The following is an 18,115-nucleotide window of genomic DNA, read 5'->3' as shown; positions in this document are numbered from 1 at the left end:
AAAATTAAGTAGGACTAAAGAAAATAATTGGACCTAAAAATTTAAGAGATTAACGTTTAATTTATCTAATTTTGAAATTAAGAGACAATTGAAAAATAATTTATTCTAGAAGTTAGGAGGACCTTGCACCATATATTTGGCTCCGATCCGATATAATATAAAAATAATTGTACCATTTTATTTTTTTTAATAGTATGTGATGATTAGAAGATATTGTTTGTTTAGAACTTTCTTAACCTATTAACGATGAATACACCCTACGAATACAATAATTTGAACTCAAAATCTTTAGAAAAAATAAAATTTATATTTAATTAATTGCATGTGATAGTATGAGTTATATCGAGTATGGTTGGACACCAAATAATCATTAAAATAAAGCGCGATTCGTAGATATCCAAATACAACATGCATACAATTATAAAAGAAATACATTTTTTTGTTAAATTAAGGTAATTACACAGTGATATATGTTTTAAATATAATATTTGGATGACTTTTAAACACGCTCTTAAACATATGTTATTCATATGGAAAACGATCTCTCTCATAGTTCATATTCTGGCCCAATTCCCAAGCTACCCGTTGGAGTTGGATCAAGCCACACAAATTTCTCGTGGCCCATAAACAAACACGACAAGATTTGGGCCACGCCTATAGAACTTGGCATGCTGCGAGTCTGATCGTCATCCAAACATCTGACAAAGCTCTTTCTATAAAAAAAATCTGACAAAGCAACAGCCAGTCAGCCACTCGAATCATTTCATTCGTTAATCATTTTAACATTGACAACATATGATCCTTTCATCATCAATTCACTGGTCTTCGCTTTGCCAATGTCCCTTGAACTAAAAGCCACAAAACCCCTCCAATGTGATCAAAAAAATTTTTCGGGATGAACACGTATATGTTAACAATGTAAAACTTTTAAATAGACAAGTACAAATAAAATTTTAGAATAAATATCGTCCGTAAAATAAGTAATTAATCGAAAACAATTCAAATTTCAGAATGGACACTATCACTAAAATAAGTAACTAGTCGACGAAAATTTGGATTTCAGAGTGAATATGTGCCCACCCTGACGAAGTTGTGACTCCGCCATTGAATGCGACTTTTGTCGTAACCGTCCCTCGGATGGGCCCGAAATCGGGCTTCGACTTAAATAAAACATGATAGAGCCGCCACCGATCATTTTTTAAGAAATTAGGTTGACCGGACACCTTAACTTACCATCTTACCTGATCTGCGTTTTACCATAAATGTATCGGATTTGGGAGTCGATTACAGTCAAGGAATGATTAAGACTTGTACTTCCCTTTCGATACCAATTTAATTTCTCGGTTGTCTTAATTGCGAACATTAAAAGTTAAATTGAAACTTAAAGATTCAATACGAATTACATACATTTGATCGATTAAAAGTTCCCCTAAAAGTCAAAAAGATGTAGATAAATAAATAAATAATATTAAGTAAAAGGAATTTTTTAAAAAAGGTTAAAAATAAAATAAAGATAAAAGAAATAATAATAAAATAAAAAAATAAAAAAAGACTGAAGAATGAAGAAAATTTAAATTTTAAAAGAAATAAATAAAAAATGAAGAAAATATTAATATTTAAAAAGAAAAAAAAGAAAAAAAATAAAATAAACACAAAGAAATGTTAAATTTTGGAAGTAATAAAAAAATAAAAGAATAAAAAGAAAAAGTATTAAAATTTTAAAAAACAAAATAAAAAAAAACTTAAAAGACTAAATTGGAATGAATTGAAATTAACGGATCAAATTGATGCTAAAAGTGAGCTGCAAGAGAAAAACAAAATGTTAGGGATTAAATTGGAAAATAAAAAATATGCTCGGGATTAAATTGAAAAAATTCAAAATTCAAGGGCCAATTTACAACAGGTGACCAAAACGAATTACGCATAAAAATATCATGGAATACAAAAAGAATTAAACTATTTCATAATTGCACAATAGTCCCCTATAAATACCCTTAAAATAAAAAAATATTTATCTCATTTTCAAACAAAAACCAAACCCCCATCTCCTTCAAACACTCTCAAAACTCTCCCTCTCTCCATGGTCGGCCAACATTCGGCGACCTTCGACTGCCGCCCGTCTACTGCACGCCGTCGTGCCGGTGGGCGAAAAAGTTCCACATCGCACCAAAACGATTCCCCCAACCCCATAATGTCGAATCCGAAGTTCGATTTCTCTAAAAAAAACTCTCTTACGACGTAGATCTAAAACCAAAGATTCGATTTTTACCCTTAACCCGATGTTTTTTCGAATTCACGACAACTTCTCCTCTCTCAACGAGATCTCCGACGTTCTTTGTCCAAACAAGGCCCCAAGTTTTGTTTCTTTTTTTTTTTTTGCTTTCGGTTGCTTTGTTTATTTTTGCTTTCGGTTGCTTTGCTTATTTTTACTTTCGGTTTGTGGCTTTGATTGTTTGGTTGGCCCGACTTTTGGGTGATGCTTGGTTTCCACTGTCTTTTGGCTCTCGATCGTTGCTGGATTTTTGTGTTTTCTCGAGTTTTCTCCGACTGTTTTTCTTTGTTTTCAGCCTCCCCGACGAAACTTTTATAGCCTTCGATCGATCATTTGGGTCCCGATGATCTCAGGGTCATCCTCGAACTTTCCGGGGTTGTTTCTCGACTTGTTCACGTTCTGTTGAGGTCGTCATTGGGATGGAAATCCTGTGATGGTTCAGTCTGGGCGTTCAGTCGAAAGTCTTGTTGACGCATGGCCTTCACGTGCATTGTTGTTTTCCTCTCTTGTGGTGTCCCTGGTTAAACACAAAACCCTAACTTTGGATTTTAGGTTGGATCAGGCCCTCTAACCGGGTTTACTGGGTCAGGTTACCCGGTTGGGCTCCTTGTTAGACCAATTGGATGTTGGATTTGGACTGAAAATGGACCAAAAGAACAACAAACAAATATATATATATATATATATATATATACTATATAATATAAGTATACTATAACATATAATAGTATTATATAATATAAATAATATTATAATATATATATATATATATATTATATTATATAAATATACTATACATAAAAACTATAAAAAGATCGGACAAAAATGTGTGTCTATAGTTGCCCCTTTTATCCATTTATCGGATAAAAAGATACAAATTTTCATTTGGTATGAAGGGGTCACTGAGTCTAATATCCTCCCTTGTGGAGTTGAAATTTGACTCGAATATCTTAGTTAGGAATAACTTCCTGTTTTTGAAATGTCTTTGTGCACGATATATTTCGTCATGAAGTTGAAATCATAATTAACCCCTTCGTCATGAAGTTGAGTCAGTCTTGAATGTCTCGAGGATGATATCCTTCACTGTGAAGTTGAGATCTAGCTCTATGTCTGGATTAGGTGGTAAACCCTCGCCTTTGGTTTGATCTTAAGCAAGCCTAGTACTATTCTTCGTGGAGTTGGACTAGACGACCTTAGTTGAGAAATGGTTTCTCATAGTTGCAAATGCTCATTCGTCGTGAAGTTGAAATTGACTCCGATAAAAATCTGCAAAATCAAGAATATATGCGATGCTATGTTATGGATGCAATGTTCTTATATATGCCTAAAATGCATATGCAACATGTTATTTTAGGATTTAGAGAGAAATCTCAATCTCTTGCTGTCGGTCCTGATGACTTTCGACTTTTGACAAACTTGAATTTTTGATTCTGATTTGGGTTCTCTGGTCTTTAACGGGGCTTTAATCGACACCCTCTGGAGTTTTGTAAAAGGAAGCTTTATTTATAGTCTCATTTAATCAACGTCGCCTTAATGAACTAGAACCCATTATTTCGAGTATGGTGCAAAAAACCTTTATCGACATCCAAACATATGTACCTTTCAGAAAAGCTTTGTACATAATACGCAATTATCTTTTCAAAAGTGAATAAATCATTCTTATTTAAATTCAATCTAAGATGTTTGAAAGGAAATGATTTTTTAGAGAAATGACCATATTTATTTATGAGGAAAAAGAACAAAGAGTATATGACAAACATTCTGAAAAGTCAATACATAAATGAAATATAAGTAGATTCCCTAGATCTCAACAATGTGGACGCCTTTGAACTGACACACCGTTAGATGACTTTTAAGTACAACTTTTGTCAAGGGGACTTCGAAGATGTGACAACGTTCGGGAGAGTGCAAAGTTCCTCCAAATTGTTAAGTCTTTAGAAGACTTGGATGTCGTGATGCTTTACTGCCTTGATTCGTCGCCCTTTTAGGTTTTCAACTTGGATCCATCCTTGGTTTCAAGATGCCCTTTGTGGGTTTTCATCTTGGACCCACCTTATTTTTTTGTTTTTGTTTTTCTTTTTTTTTTCAATTTAGAGCGCCTTTTCAGGTTTTCATTCTAAACTTTTTTTTTTGCTTCAACTTAGGGAGCCCTTTCGGGTTTTCTCCCTAAGCAAAATATTTCTTGACTGCATCAGAATTAACGGTATTAGGTAGTTCCAGCCCGTCCATTTTAATCAAGATCGGTGCTCCTTCGGAGAAGAATTTTTTTACGACATAAGGCCTTTCCCAATTTGGTATCATTTTCCTTTGAAGTCTTTTTATACAAGATCTCCTTCACAGAATACTCTTGGGCACACATTCTTATTATGCGCTCGAATCATTCGCTTTTGGTAAAGTCGGCCATGATGAATTCCTTTCAACCTCTTTTCTTCTATTAAGTTCAGTTGGTCGTATCGAGTTTGTACCCATTCTGCATCTTCCAGCTTTACTTCTGACAAAAAATGGAGTGATGGGATTTCTACCTCAATGGGCAATACAACCTCTATCCTATAGGCTAATCAAAATGGGGTTGCCCAGTTGAAGTTCGCATTGAAGTTCGATAGGCAAACAAAGCAAAAAGGTAACTTTCATGCTAGTTTGTATAAGTTTCAGTCATTTTCCCTTTTTTTAATTTTTGTTTGCTGCTTACGCTTTGTTCATTTTTGGTTGATAAGCAGTAGAGAGTTATGATGCTTTATGTTGAATTGTTCACAGGCAACATCCATCTTCTGTGTGTTCAAATTTGTTGCATTATAGGTATTGATTCTTTCTGGTAAACCATACCGACATATGATCTTCTTTTTCAAGAATTTGCAAAGTGGACTAAGTGACACTGCATATGATGCAGCCTCCACCCACTTGGTATAGTAGTCAATTGCTGCAAGAAAACCGATGATCATTGAAGCTTTAGATGGATTGTTCAATGACACATGCCCCACATAGAAAGGGCCACGGTGTAGTCATCACATGAAGAGGACGAGGCAGAACATTTATTTTTTCCCCATAGATTGGCACTTATGACATCTTCTAGCATAGTTGATGCAATCACACTCTAATGTGGACCAAAAGTAACTGCATCTCAGAATTGTCTTACCATCATATGTCTATTTGCATGAGTTCCACAAACTCCGTCATGTACCTCTTCCAAGATCATCTTTGCTTCTTATACATTTACACATCTAACAAGACTTGATCATGGCTTTTCTGGTATAAGACTTCCCCATCAAGATCATATTCGGTTACCATCCTTCTGATTGTTCTTTATAGTTTGGTGGTTTCTTCTAGATAGATTTGGTTTTTAATGTATTGTAGAATATCGTTGTACCAAGGCTTAGTGTCTTTTATCTCTCAATTTGGTAACAATGAGGACGGGTACTCATACGATTGCATGTCAATTGGCATCATGTCAGACTCCCTGCCAGCCTTGAATGCTACTTGCCAAGGTAGCTAAGGCATATGCCATTTGATTTTTCTCTAGGCAAGAAATGGAAAATGACTTCATCAAACTCTTCGAGTAGATCCAATATGAGTTTTTTTGTATTCCACCAGCTTTACATTTTTGTCTCTCACTCTCCTTGGAGCTGATAGATTACTAAGGCATAATCTCTATATACCCGTAAGGTCTTTATATTATGTCTAATAGCAGCTCGAATCCCTAAAACACAAGCTTCATACTCTGCCATGTTCTTAGCGCAATCAAAGTTCAATCTACTAGTGAACACATAATGATTTCCTTTGGGTGAGACCAGGATAGCTCCAATGACATACCCTAACGCATTTGATGCACTATCGAAATGCTTTTTCCAGGTGTCATATGTGGAAGTGCTTGCTTCTTCTAAAGATATGTCCATCAAATCTTCGTCTTGGAACTCGAAGTCTAGTGGTTCATAGTTTTCAAAGGTTCTGCTTGCTAAGAAGTCAGATATGTCACTTCCCTTTATAGCCTTTTGGCTCACATATTTAATGTCAAATTCAGCTAATAACATTTTCCATTGAGCTAACCTTTCAGAAAGAGCATGCACCCATCATGTACTTTAGCGGATCTAACTTGGAAATCAACTAAGTGGTGTGGTACAACATGTATTGTCTGAGCCTTCTTGTATGTAATATCCTTAATACCGGGTTAGTGACCAAATTGCAATATTTCAGAATTTGGTGATTAAATTGGAATAGTTGAAAAGTTCAGTGATTTATTTGAAAATATTACCTTGAAGATGCTAGTAATTATAAAAGGTATTAAAGGGCAAAAGGGGTCATTTGACCAAGAGATGAATAAAATAATGATATATATATGGATAAGGATGAGAGATTTTTCCAAAAATCTCTTCTCTCTTTTTCTTCTTCATCTTCTTCTTCCTCCGGTGAAAGCTCCAAAGCAAAGGTAAGATTCCTTGTAGCTGATTATTTGTTAATTTTTAAGAGTGGATTTGATCTTAGGTAATATTTAAGCTTATGGAAAGCTTAGGTTATCTCTAAAATCAAAAGTGAAGAAGTTATGAAAGATTAAAGAAATGAGTTTTTAAAGGAAATGTTGGAAAAGAGTTAATAAGTGAATTTTGAGAAGGATTTGACTTGTTATCAATAAAATAAGAGATTTATGAAGTTAGAAAGGATTTATAACAAAGTTGAAAATTAGTAAGATTCTTAATTTTAAGAATCATGATGAGATATGGAAGATAATATGGTTTATATGGATATAAGTTGGTTTAAGTAATGGTAGTAGAGTTTAAGGACATGATAGGGGCTTAAAATAGAAGAATTGAATGAAGAGTTGAATAATTTCGTGCTTAAATGGAATTTCTGGGTTGTGTGCATCGATGCATATTCAATGTGCATCGATGCACTCTCAAATAAACAAACATCGAATGCAAGTAGTGCATCGATGCAAAGTAGTGCATCGATGCACCCCTTAAAATACAAACAACGAGTATTTTATGCACTATGCAGTGCATCGATGCATACCTTCATTAAAAGATGAAATTGGCTTTTCTCTTAGCCTAAGGAGTGATAGTTTCGAATATATATGTAATACCCCAAAAATTTAGACAATGACCAAAATGAAAATTTTGAAAGTTTGATGGTCAAAGTATAAAACTTGGGAAAAATTTAGGGAATTAAGTGATAAATTTCTTAAAAAGATTTTTATTCCATAAATATATGGTTTATTCTTGAAATTGGAGTTTTATGGAAATCATATTGTTGGATTGGGAATTTAGAAAAGAAAGAGTTAAAGCCAGTAAGGAATCGGTAAATTCCGATCGAATTGGAATGTTACAAAAATTTGAAGGATGTTATAAAATGGTTGAAAATATTATTTTAATATTTTATATCAGAGAAATTTGGTCTGGAAATGTGCAAAATTTCAGATTTAACCGAAATAATGAAATTTAGTGATTAAAGCGCAAATTTTGAAAATTTCAGGGCATTTTCATAGGTCAAAGTCAAATTAAATTATATTTGACTTTGTAATATCAGATGGCTTGGTTTTATGGTGATTTTGGAGATTCATTAAGGGCAATAATGGAAATTCTTATTGAATGGAATAAAAAATTCCATTATGATATATTATTAAGCATGTGTTGGATTAATATATCATAAAAAACAATCATGGATGAGCAATTTCAGCTCATCTTCTTCCTCCAAGGGCCGGCACATTCAAGCAAGAAAGTAAGCATTTTAGTTTCAATTTGAAGCTATTTCTTGAGAATTTAACTAAGTGTGGTTAGGAAAAATATTCTACTTTCAATTCTCTACATTTTGACATGAATATTACTAGGGTTTCATGTTCAAATTTATCTTGAGTTGATGAAGGGGATTTGTTCTTGTGTTTTATGGGTTTTGAAGAGATAAGTGATTTTAAAAAATTGGTTGTAAGAAATGATGAAGAACCTAAGGATGAAGTTAAAGAAAACAGTTTGGATTTTTTATTCTGGCAGTAGGTTCGAAAATTCACCATAAAATATATAAAAATAATTTGGAGGTTATTTTTATATATTGTGTTCATATATGGATCTAGTTTTGTTTAAAACAAACGGGGATCAATTTCAAATTGTATACAAATATATATGAATTTTTAACTAAGGAAAGGTCAGAAAAGTCGGACAGCAGAATTCTGTAGATTCTGTTGGTGAACTTTGAAAATTCACCATAAATTGTACAGAATGAATTAGAAGGAGTTCTTTGTATGGATAGATTCGTATTCGAGTCTAGTTTTTAACGGAAGAAACGAAATAGAATTCCAGTGTCTATATCAATACAGAATAATAATTCTTTAAGGGTAGTGCGAGTTGTCTGAATTCTGGAAATTTATGGGTTGTTGTGTAAGAGTTGTATAATTGATGTACTATGCTGAGAATTGTTGTTTGAGAAATGAAATGAGTGTTAAATGTGAAATAGATTATTTTGGGAAGATTGAAATGATTGGTGATTTAAGTACAACAATTGCATAGTTGGGATACGTAAATGTAATTATGCTTTTGTAAAAGCATTTGAATGGAAATAATTTCAATACATGAATTTTTGGTATTAAAAATCTAAGTGATAAAAGGGTGAATGACCATTTTGAGTAAATGGGAAAAGTTTGTTCCAATGTTATAAGGAATTATTAAGAGTTAAATATTTTGATAGATGATGAATTTCAAATATAGTATGGAGATATGGTGGAATGTATTTATGTTAGTAAAATACTAACATATGAATTATTATGAATTTGTGATACAGATCATGGTGATTTGCAATTGAAGCAAGTCAAGTATAAAAAGGGTATATTGTGGACAATAGTGAGGCACAAATATTTTGAAAGACATAAAGTGTCAAGGTGAGTGCAATACATGCATGAAAATAATACATGGATGTTTTATACATCATAAGGAAGACTTGCGATAAGTCGACCTTGTTTATATCGGCATGATTTTATATAATTTTTATAAATTGACATTGATCTGTCAGAGTATGAAACTAAAATGCATTGATCATGAAAAATGTGATATTTTACCATGAATGTTTTCGGGTATGAACTACCCAATGTTAAATATAAATGATATACTTTGTCATGGATGGATTGAATAAAATAGACTATATGCCCAAAGTAAGTCATTGAGGGACAGGGTATAGTTGGCATGCCATAGAGTACAGCAGCTGCAGGTTTATATTAGCACTATAGTGTGTAAGGACACTAAGTGCAGGTTTATATCCGGATTAGCACTATAGCGTAAGCTTAGTGTAGGTGGTGGGCACGACCTTATGTGTATTGTCTGGATTAGCACTATGGCGTAAGCTTAGTGCAGGTTTAGCACTACGGTGCAGGTATTTTACTCGTATACCCAGGGTCCTCAGGGTGTTATATTGGGCTATTGTCTACGGTTTATTGACTATGGATTATGTTTTATTGGTTAATAATGGTAACCATGCAAATAAGCTTATGAGCTTACGAAATAATGACAAATATATTGGAAAAATAAGCTTACGAGCTTATAGAATTTAAATGGTAAGTATTTTGGTAAAATAAGCTTACGAGCTTATGAGATAAATGGTAAGAGATTTTATATTATTTTGATCATGGTAAAATATTGGATATGTTAGTAAAATGATTTTATGGAAATTGTTTTTGACATTAAAAATCATGCATGAATTGTATTGCACTGTTAAATGTTTTAATTGCCTCACTAAGTTTATACTTAGCGTGTGATGATTTTCACACGTAGGTAAAAAGCAAAGAATAAGAATAAAGAGTTCAGAACGACATCAAGCATCGAGAGGTATATTTCAATATCAGTAAGACATCCTATTGTGAAATTTGAGTTTAGATAGTGGCATGTAATTTGAAAATGTTCAATTTATTTGTTTAATTAATTTTGGAAATTTTTATAGTGATGAAAGGTAAATTTTTATGAATTTATATGTAAATTTTCAGAAGTTACGTAGCATGAACAGTAACTACGATTTTAACAAAAATTTTCCAGATTGTTAAAGGGTACCGATTCCCCGCTACAGGGAATCGATTCCCCCACTGTTCACTGTTCACTGTTTGGGTACTATTCATTATTCATAAATAAAAAAATTTTGAATTAAATTGGTTACAACGAACGTAATTTTATGATATGATAATTTTATAATATCATTTACTATTTTAAGAAAATAAATTTTAAATCGCTTTCGAATCGTAAAATGGTTTTAGAAATTCGGATAACATCTATAATCTGTATAGGTATAAATTACGGGTTATGGGTGTTACATTTATTGGCATCAGAGCTATGTTTAGCCGATTCTAGGAGTAAACCGAGGTTGTTTTGAGTTAAAAAGTGTATACATGCCACTAGGATGTCAAAAGTTACTGATAATTGTATATATACTATGATGATGCTTATTAAGAGTAAAGTTGCTCTTTAATAATGTATGATGATTCTGACTATGTTCAGATATGGAAAATTAAAGACAAAGGTAATAAAGTCGAAATGGTTGAAAAGAATGTCGAGATTGAAATCGACAAAAAGGGAACATATATGACTTATATAAAACACCTTAGAATGGTGGATTGTTATAAGGGATTTTTCTCCATTTTGTGGAAGAATCGATTAAAAAGTTTGAAATGACTTACAAGAAAAGTCGAATCGGATAAGGATTCAGAGGAGATTTTTGAATCTAGTGATGATTCTGAGGTCTCCAAGTAAGCTTAAATAAGTGAGAAATATTTAAGCTAAGCATTAAATTATTTAAATCATTGAGGATTTGAGTAAGAGAAATTGAGTAAGCGGTAAATGATTTCGATTAAAAGTTTGATGACTTCAAGAAAGTCGAATCGGATAAGGATTCAGAGGAGATTTTTGAATCTAGTGATGATTCTGAGGTTCTCCAAGTAAGCTTAATAAGTGAGAAATATTAAGCTAAGCATTAATTATTTAATCATTGAGATTTGAGAAGAGAAATTGAGTAGCGGTAATATGATTTCCGCTAAAAGTTTAAAGAAAGTTGAATTATTAGGGAATCAAATGGTTATGAGTTGGTTTGAGAATAGATATCAAGTCCATAAAATTTGATAGAGTACCTTGGAAAGGTAAATATGTGAAAATGGATTATCTAACCATTCCATGCTGCAATGAAAATATTGTTTAGATTGAGATAGATTCTCAAGAACTCGAAAAGTGACAAGTTCATAATGATAAGAAAAAGAGTAAATTTGTTTACTAGTGTGAATTAGCATTAACTATTATGAAGTTATTGCTACAATTGTCAAGTTTTCTTATTGATGATGTGAACATTGAAATTTTCATTTGAGATGGAAAATGTTGTAAATGTTCAAGAATAATTTATGGATCTGGAAAAAGTTATAAATATTTTCTTAAGAATGAAATAAAGAATTCTAAAGTAGAAATATTCAATTCTACTTGATATCGAGTGATATTATAACGGAAGACCATAGGTCATGGTCATGGTCATGATATAAGTGTTAGTCGGACAAATAGTAAATGTTCGATAAAGATTCAGGAGCTTATGTTACCGGTGAATCTTATGGGATCACATTAACGAGTTGTAGATCATTTTGATCATGAGTTGGTTGTCTCTGCAATAAGGTTGGGTTATTGGTCGCAAGAAGCGATTAATTTAGAAAATGCGGAGAAATTAAAAATGTTAATGGTTGATGAAAAAGTGAAATCATCACTAATGTCAACAATGGTTACGATTAAGATGATGTAACAGGATTCATAGCTTTTCTAGCTAAGGTGATAGATACTCAGTATCTAAGTAAGATCTATGATATTTCCATAACTAGGAATTTCCATAAGTCTTTTTAGATTTATTATTATGGGTTACCTCCAGATTGAGAGGTGGAATTCAATATTAAGGGTTATTAAGGCATTGATCTTGTATCTATGAGTTCATATTGAATGGTTGCAATTGAGTTAAGAGAATAAAGAACCAATTGCAAGAATTGATAGATTGAGGATGCTTTAGATCGAATATTTTACCTTGGGGTAAATCGGTATTGTTTTAAAAAAATGGATATATGTGATTACGCATAGACTATCGAAAGTAAACAGAGTAACTATCAAGAACAAATATCCTATTTTGATGATTGATGACATGTTTATCAGCTTAAAAGGAAACCTCCAAAGAAGGTTCAAAGGTTCGAAGTTTTTGGGATTTGTTGGTTTTTATCGAAGGTTTATGAAAACTTTTCGATGGTTGTTTCTCCTTTGATCAAGCTTTGGAGAAAGGATTTTCATTTGCTTGACTAAGAAATGTCAAGAGAGTTTTAAAGCTTTAAAGATATTTTATCGGAAGCACCAGTGTGGTACAAACAGAATCGGACAAAGAGATGTGGTGTTTAGTGATGCATCTCATAATGGTTTAGGTTGTGTACTTATGCAAGAAGGTACGGTGATAACCTATGCTTCTAATAATTAAAGGCACATGAGAGAAATTATCCTACTCATGATCTTGATTAGCATGGTTGTTTTTGCTAAAGATTTGGTGTCATTATTTGTATGGTGAGATGCCACATCTACATGGATCATAAGAGTTTGAAATATTGGTTGACTCAAAAAGAGCTCGATTTGAGACAACGAATCTGGATATAATTTTTAAAGGACTATGATTTGATCATTGATTATCATTCAGGTAAGACAAATGTTGTAAATGCACTTAGTCGGAAAACTTTTGCAGCTTTGCGAGCTATGGATGTGAGATTATTGTCGAAAGAAAATGGTGCATTATTGGATGAATTGAAAATAAAACGATGTTTTTATATCGGATAATAGAGAAAACAAAATGTATCAGGATGTAAAGAGTTATTTGGTGCCAGGTATGAAAAGAAACATTACTGAGTTTGTTGTTACATGTTTTGACATGTCAACAAATAAAGCTGAGAACAAGTGCTTTTGGAATTATTACAACTGATTTCTATTCCAGAGTGGGTGGTAAAGAGTCACTATGAATTTGGTTAATGGACTACCTTTGACATCAAATAAAAGGATTTCATTTGGGTGATAGTGACTGGTTTATTAAATCGGCACATTTTTCTGATGTGGATGGACTATGCATTGGATAATATACGGAGTTGTATATCAAGGAAATAGTTCGATTACAAGAAGTATCAGTATCCATTATATCTAACAGGGATCCAAAGTATACTTTAAGACTTTGGAAATATTGCATAAAGTGTGGGTATTTGATTTAATTTCAGTAGGATTTTTCATCCATAGACGGATGATAAGTCAGAAAGTACTATTCAGATATATGAAGATGCTGAGTGCATGTGTGATTGATTCCAAGTAATCATGGGAAAGGAAAAGTATTTAATTTTAGTAGAAATTTTCTACAATGACAGTTATCAATTGAATAACAAGATGGCTCCGTATGAAACTTTATATGGGAGAATATACCGAACACCAATGAATGGGTTCGAGTTAAAAGATCATAATGTTCTCTCAGATTTATGAATTAAGTTGAAGATAAAGTAAAGATAATCTCAAGATGATATTGGATCGAAAATCTTATGTAGACTTGAATTGAAAAAAAAGATTGAAATTTCATGAAGGTGATAAGTAGTTCTCAAGGTATCATTTTGGAAAAAAATTTTTTGCGCTCAAAAAGGCAAAGAAGAACTAAGCTTAAGATTCATTGGATCTTATGAGATAAAAAAATTAGACTAATGGATTATCAGTTAGCATTTATTATGGAGGTAATGGAGAACCAGAGTTGGACAAAGTACACAATGTTTTTCATGTCGATACTTAGAAAGTATTGATTGGATCTTTCACATGTTATTTCATCAAAGGAAATTAAGAGCCGACCAGATTTGATTTAAAGAAAAATCAGTTTGTATATTAGCTCGAGAAATCAAAGAACTGTGTAACAGGATGATTTCTCTAGTTAAAGTGATTCAGAAAAATCATAATGTAGAGGACGTTACTTGGGATAGAGAGGATGCTATGAAAATGTGTAGATATTTTTAAATCAGATTGAAGAAGTTGATTAAACAAGTTCAAAATATAATGATGTGCATGATCTTTACAAAATTCTCAAGTAAAGAGGAAAAATCGGAATTCAAGAAGTTGATAGAATGTTTTGCATAAGACGAGATTATGTCTTACCAGTTCGTACAACCCTAAATTAGGGTTATGAATCTACAATAAGGTGCAATCCTCATAAAGAGAAGTTAGTGTTTTCATAGAAAGTTTTAAAAATTTGAGGATGAATTTTCTTAAGGAGGAGAGAATTGTAATACCCCAAAAATTTAGACAATGACCAAAATGAAATTTTGAAAGTTTAATGGTCAAAGTATAAAACTTGGGAAAAATTTAGGGAATTAAGTGATAAATTTCTTAAAAAGATTTTATTCCATAAATATATGGTTTATCTTGAGATGAGTTTTATGGAAATCATATTGTTGGATTGGAATTTTGTAAAGAAAGAGTTAAAGCCGGTAAGGAATCGGTAAATTCCGATCGAATTGGAATGTTACAAATTTTAAGGATGTTATAAAATGGTTGGAAATATTATTTAATATTTTATATAGAGAAATTTGGTCTGGAAATGTGCAAATTTTCAGATTTAACCGAAACTGTGAAATTTAGTGACTAAAATGCAAGTTTGAAAATTTCAGGGTATTTTCGTAGGTCAAAGTCAAATTAAATTATATTTGACTTTGTAATATCAGATGACTTGGTTTTATGGTGATTTTGGAGATTCATTAAGGGCAATATATGGAATTCTTATTGAATGGAATAAAAAATTCCATTATATATATTAAGCATGTGTTGGATTAATATATCATAAAAAGCAATGGGATGAGCAATTTCAGCTCATCTTCTTCCTTCAAGGGTCGGCACATTCAAGCAAGAAAGGTAAGCATTTTTAGTTTCAATTTTGAAGCTATTTCTTGAGAATTTAACTAAGTGTGGTTAGGAAAATTCTACTTTCAATTCTCTACATTTTGACATGAATATTACTAGGGTTCATGTTCAAATTTATCTTGAGTTGATGAAGGGATTTTGATTCTTGTGTTTTATGGGTTTAGAAGAGTTAGTGATTTAAGAATTGGTTGAAGAATGATGAAATCTAAGGATGAAGTTAAAGAAAACAGTTTGGATTTTTTATTCTGGCAGTAGGTTCGAAAATTCACCAGAAAATACATAAAGTAATTTGGAGGTTATTTTATATATTGTGTTCATATATGGATCTAGTTTTGTTTAAAAACGGGGATCAATTTCAAGTTGTATACAAATTATAATTTTTAACTGAGGAAAGGTCAGAAAAGTCGGACAGCAGAATTCTGTAGATTCTGTTGGTGAACTTTGAAAATTCACCATAAATTGTACAAAATAATTAGAAGGAGTTTTTGTATGGATAGATTCGTATTGAGTCTAGTTTTTAACGGAAGAAAAGAAATTGAATTCCAGTGTCTATATCAATACAGATAATAATTCTTTAAGGGTAGTGCGAGTTGTCTGAATTCTGGAAATTATGGGTTGTTTGTAAGAGTTGTATAATTGATGTACTATGCTGGGAATTGTTGTTTGAGAATGAAATGAGTGTTAAATGTGAATTGATTATTTTGGGAAGATTGAAATGATTGGTGATTTAAGCACAACAATTGCATAGTTGGGATACGTAAATGTAATTATGCTTTTGTAAAAGCATTTGAATGGAAATAATTTCAATACAGGAATTTTTGGTATTAAAAACCTAAGTGATAAAAGGGTGAAGACCATTTTGAGTAAATGGGAAAAGTTTGTTCCAATGTTATAAGGAATTATTAAGAGTTAAATATTTTGATAGATGATGAATTTCAAATATAGTATGGAGATATGGTGAATGTATTTATGTTAGTAAATACTAACATATGAATTATTATGAATTTGTGATACAGATCATGGTTGATTGCAATTGAAGCAAGTCAAGTATAAAAGGGTATATTGTGGACAATAGTGAGGCACAAATATTTTGAAAGACATAAAGTGTCAAGGAGTGCAATACATGCATGAAAATAAACATGGATGTTTATACATCATAAGGAAGACTTGCGATAAGTCGACCTTGTATATCGGCATGATTTTATATCATTTTTATAATTGACATTGATATCAGAGTATGAAACTAAAATGCATTGATCATGAAAAATGTGATATTTTACCATGCTTTTCGGGTATGAACTGCCCAATGTTAAATATAATTGATATACTTGTCATGGATGGATCGAATAAAATAGACTATATGCCTAAAGTAAGTCATTGAGGACAGGGTATAGTTGGCATGCCATAGATACAGCTGCAGGTTTATATTAGCACTATAGTGTGTAAGGACACTAAGTGCATGTTTATATCCGAATTAGCACTATAGCGTAAGCTTAGTGTAGGTGGTGGGCACGACCTTATGTGTATTGTCCGATTAGCACTATGGCGTAAGCTTAGTGAATTAGCACTATGGCGTAAGCTTAGTGCAGTTTTAGCACTACGGTGCAGGTATTTACTCGTATACCCAGGGTCCTCAGGTGTTATATTGGCTATTGTCTACGGTATTGACTATGGATTATGTTTTATTGGTTAATAATGGTAACCATGCAAATAAGCTTATGAGCTTACGGAATAATGGCAAGTTATTGGAAAAATAAGCTTACGAGCTTATAGAATTTAAATGGTAAGTATTTTGGTAAAATAAGCTTACGAGCTTATGGGATAAATGGTAAGAGATTTTATATTATTGATCATGGTAAAATATTGGATATGTAGTAAAATGATTTTATGGAAATTGTTTTTGACATTAAAAATCATGCATGAATTGTATTGCACTGTTAATGTTTTAATTGCCTCACTATGTTTATACTTATGTGTGATTTTTCACGCATAGGTAAAAAGCAAAGAATAAGAATAAAGAGTTCAGAACGACATCAGCATCGAGAGGTATATCAATCAGTAAGACTTCCTATTGTAAAATTTGATTTTATAGTGGCATGTAATTTGAAAATCTTCAATTTTTTTAATTAATTTTGGAAATTTTTATAGTGATGAAAGGTAAATTTTTATGAATTATATGTAAATTTTCGGAAGTTGTAGCATGAACAGTAACCACGATTTTAACAAAAAATTTCCAGATTGTTAAAGGGGTACCGATTCCCCTGCTACAGGGAATCGATTCCCCCTGTTCACTTTTTGAGTACTATTCACTATTCATAATAAAAATTTTGAATTAAATGGTTACAACGAAACGTAATTTTTATGATATGATAATTTTATAATATCATTTACTATTTTAGGAAAATAAATTTTAAATCGCTTTCGAATCGTAAAATGGTTTTAGAAATTCGGATAACATCTATATATGTATAGGTATAATTATACGTTATGGGTGTTACAATATCAATTAATAACTGATAATATAAATGTATTATTAGATATAGAATGAAAGCTTGTTCCGGAACAAACTAAGGATTAGGATTGATTCGAAATGAGGCCCAGGTGAGTGCATACAAGTAGTTTATGATGTTTAATGGAAATAATACTTGCGACGAGTCTATTTCCTATATTAGAATTTATGAATTTATGATCATATGTATATGTTTGATTTGAGTATATGATATAAATTACAGTAGGTTTTTAAATGATTCGTGTGAATACATGTAGTGTGATCAGTTATAGGATCTAATATGATCTATATGATTGCATGGAAGTGAAATAAGTTATATGATGGATGACCATACATGTTACAGGGTATATGTGATTAATTATAAGATAAGTATAATATATTTATGACTACATGAGATGGGTGATGAGTTAATAAGACCAGACTATAGAGTAATATGAGAAT

Source organism: Hibiscus syriacus, unplaced genomic scaffold (assembly GCF_006381635.1).
Source record: "Hibiscus syriacus cultivar Baekdansim isolate YM2019G1 unplaced genomic scaffold, ASM638163v2 tig00116983_pilon, whole genome shotgun sequence".
NCBI classification, from domain to species: Eukaryota; Viridiplantae; Streptophyta; class Magnoliopsida; order Malvales; family Malvaceae; genus Hibiscus; species Hibiscus syriacus.
This window is presented reverse-complemented; position numbering follows the sequence as displayed.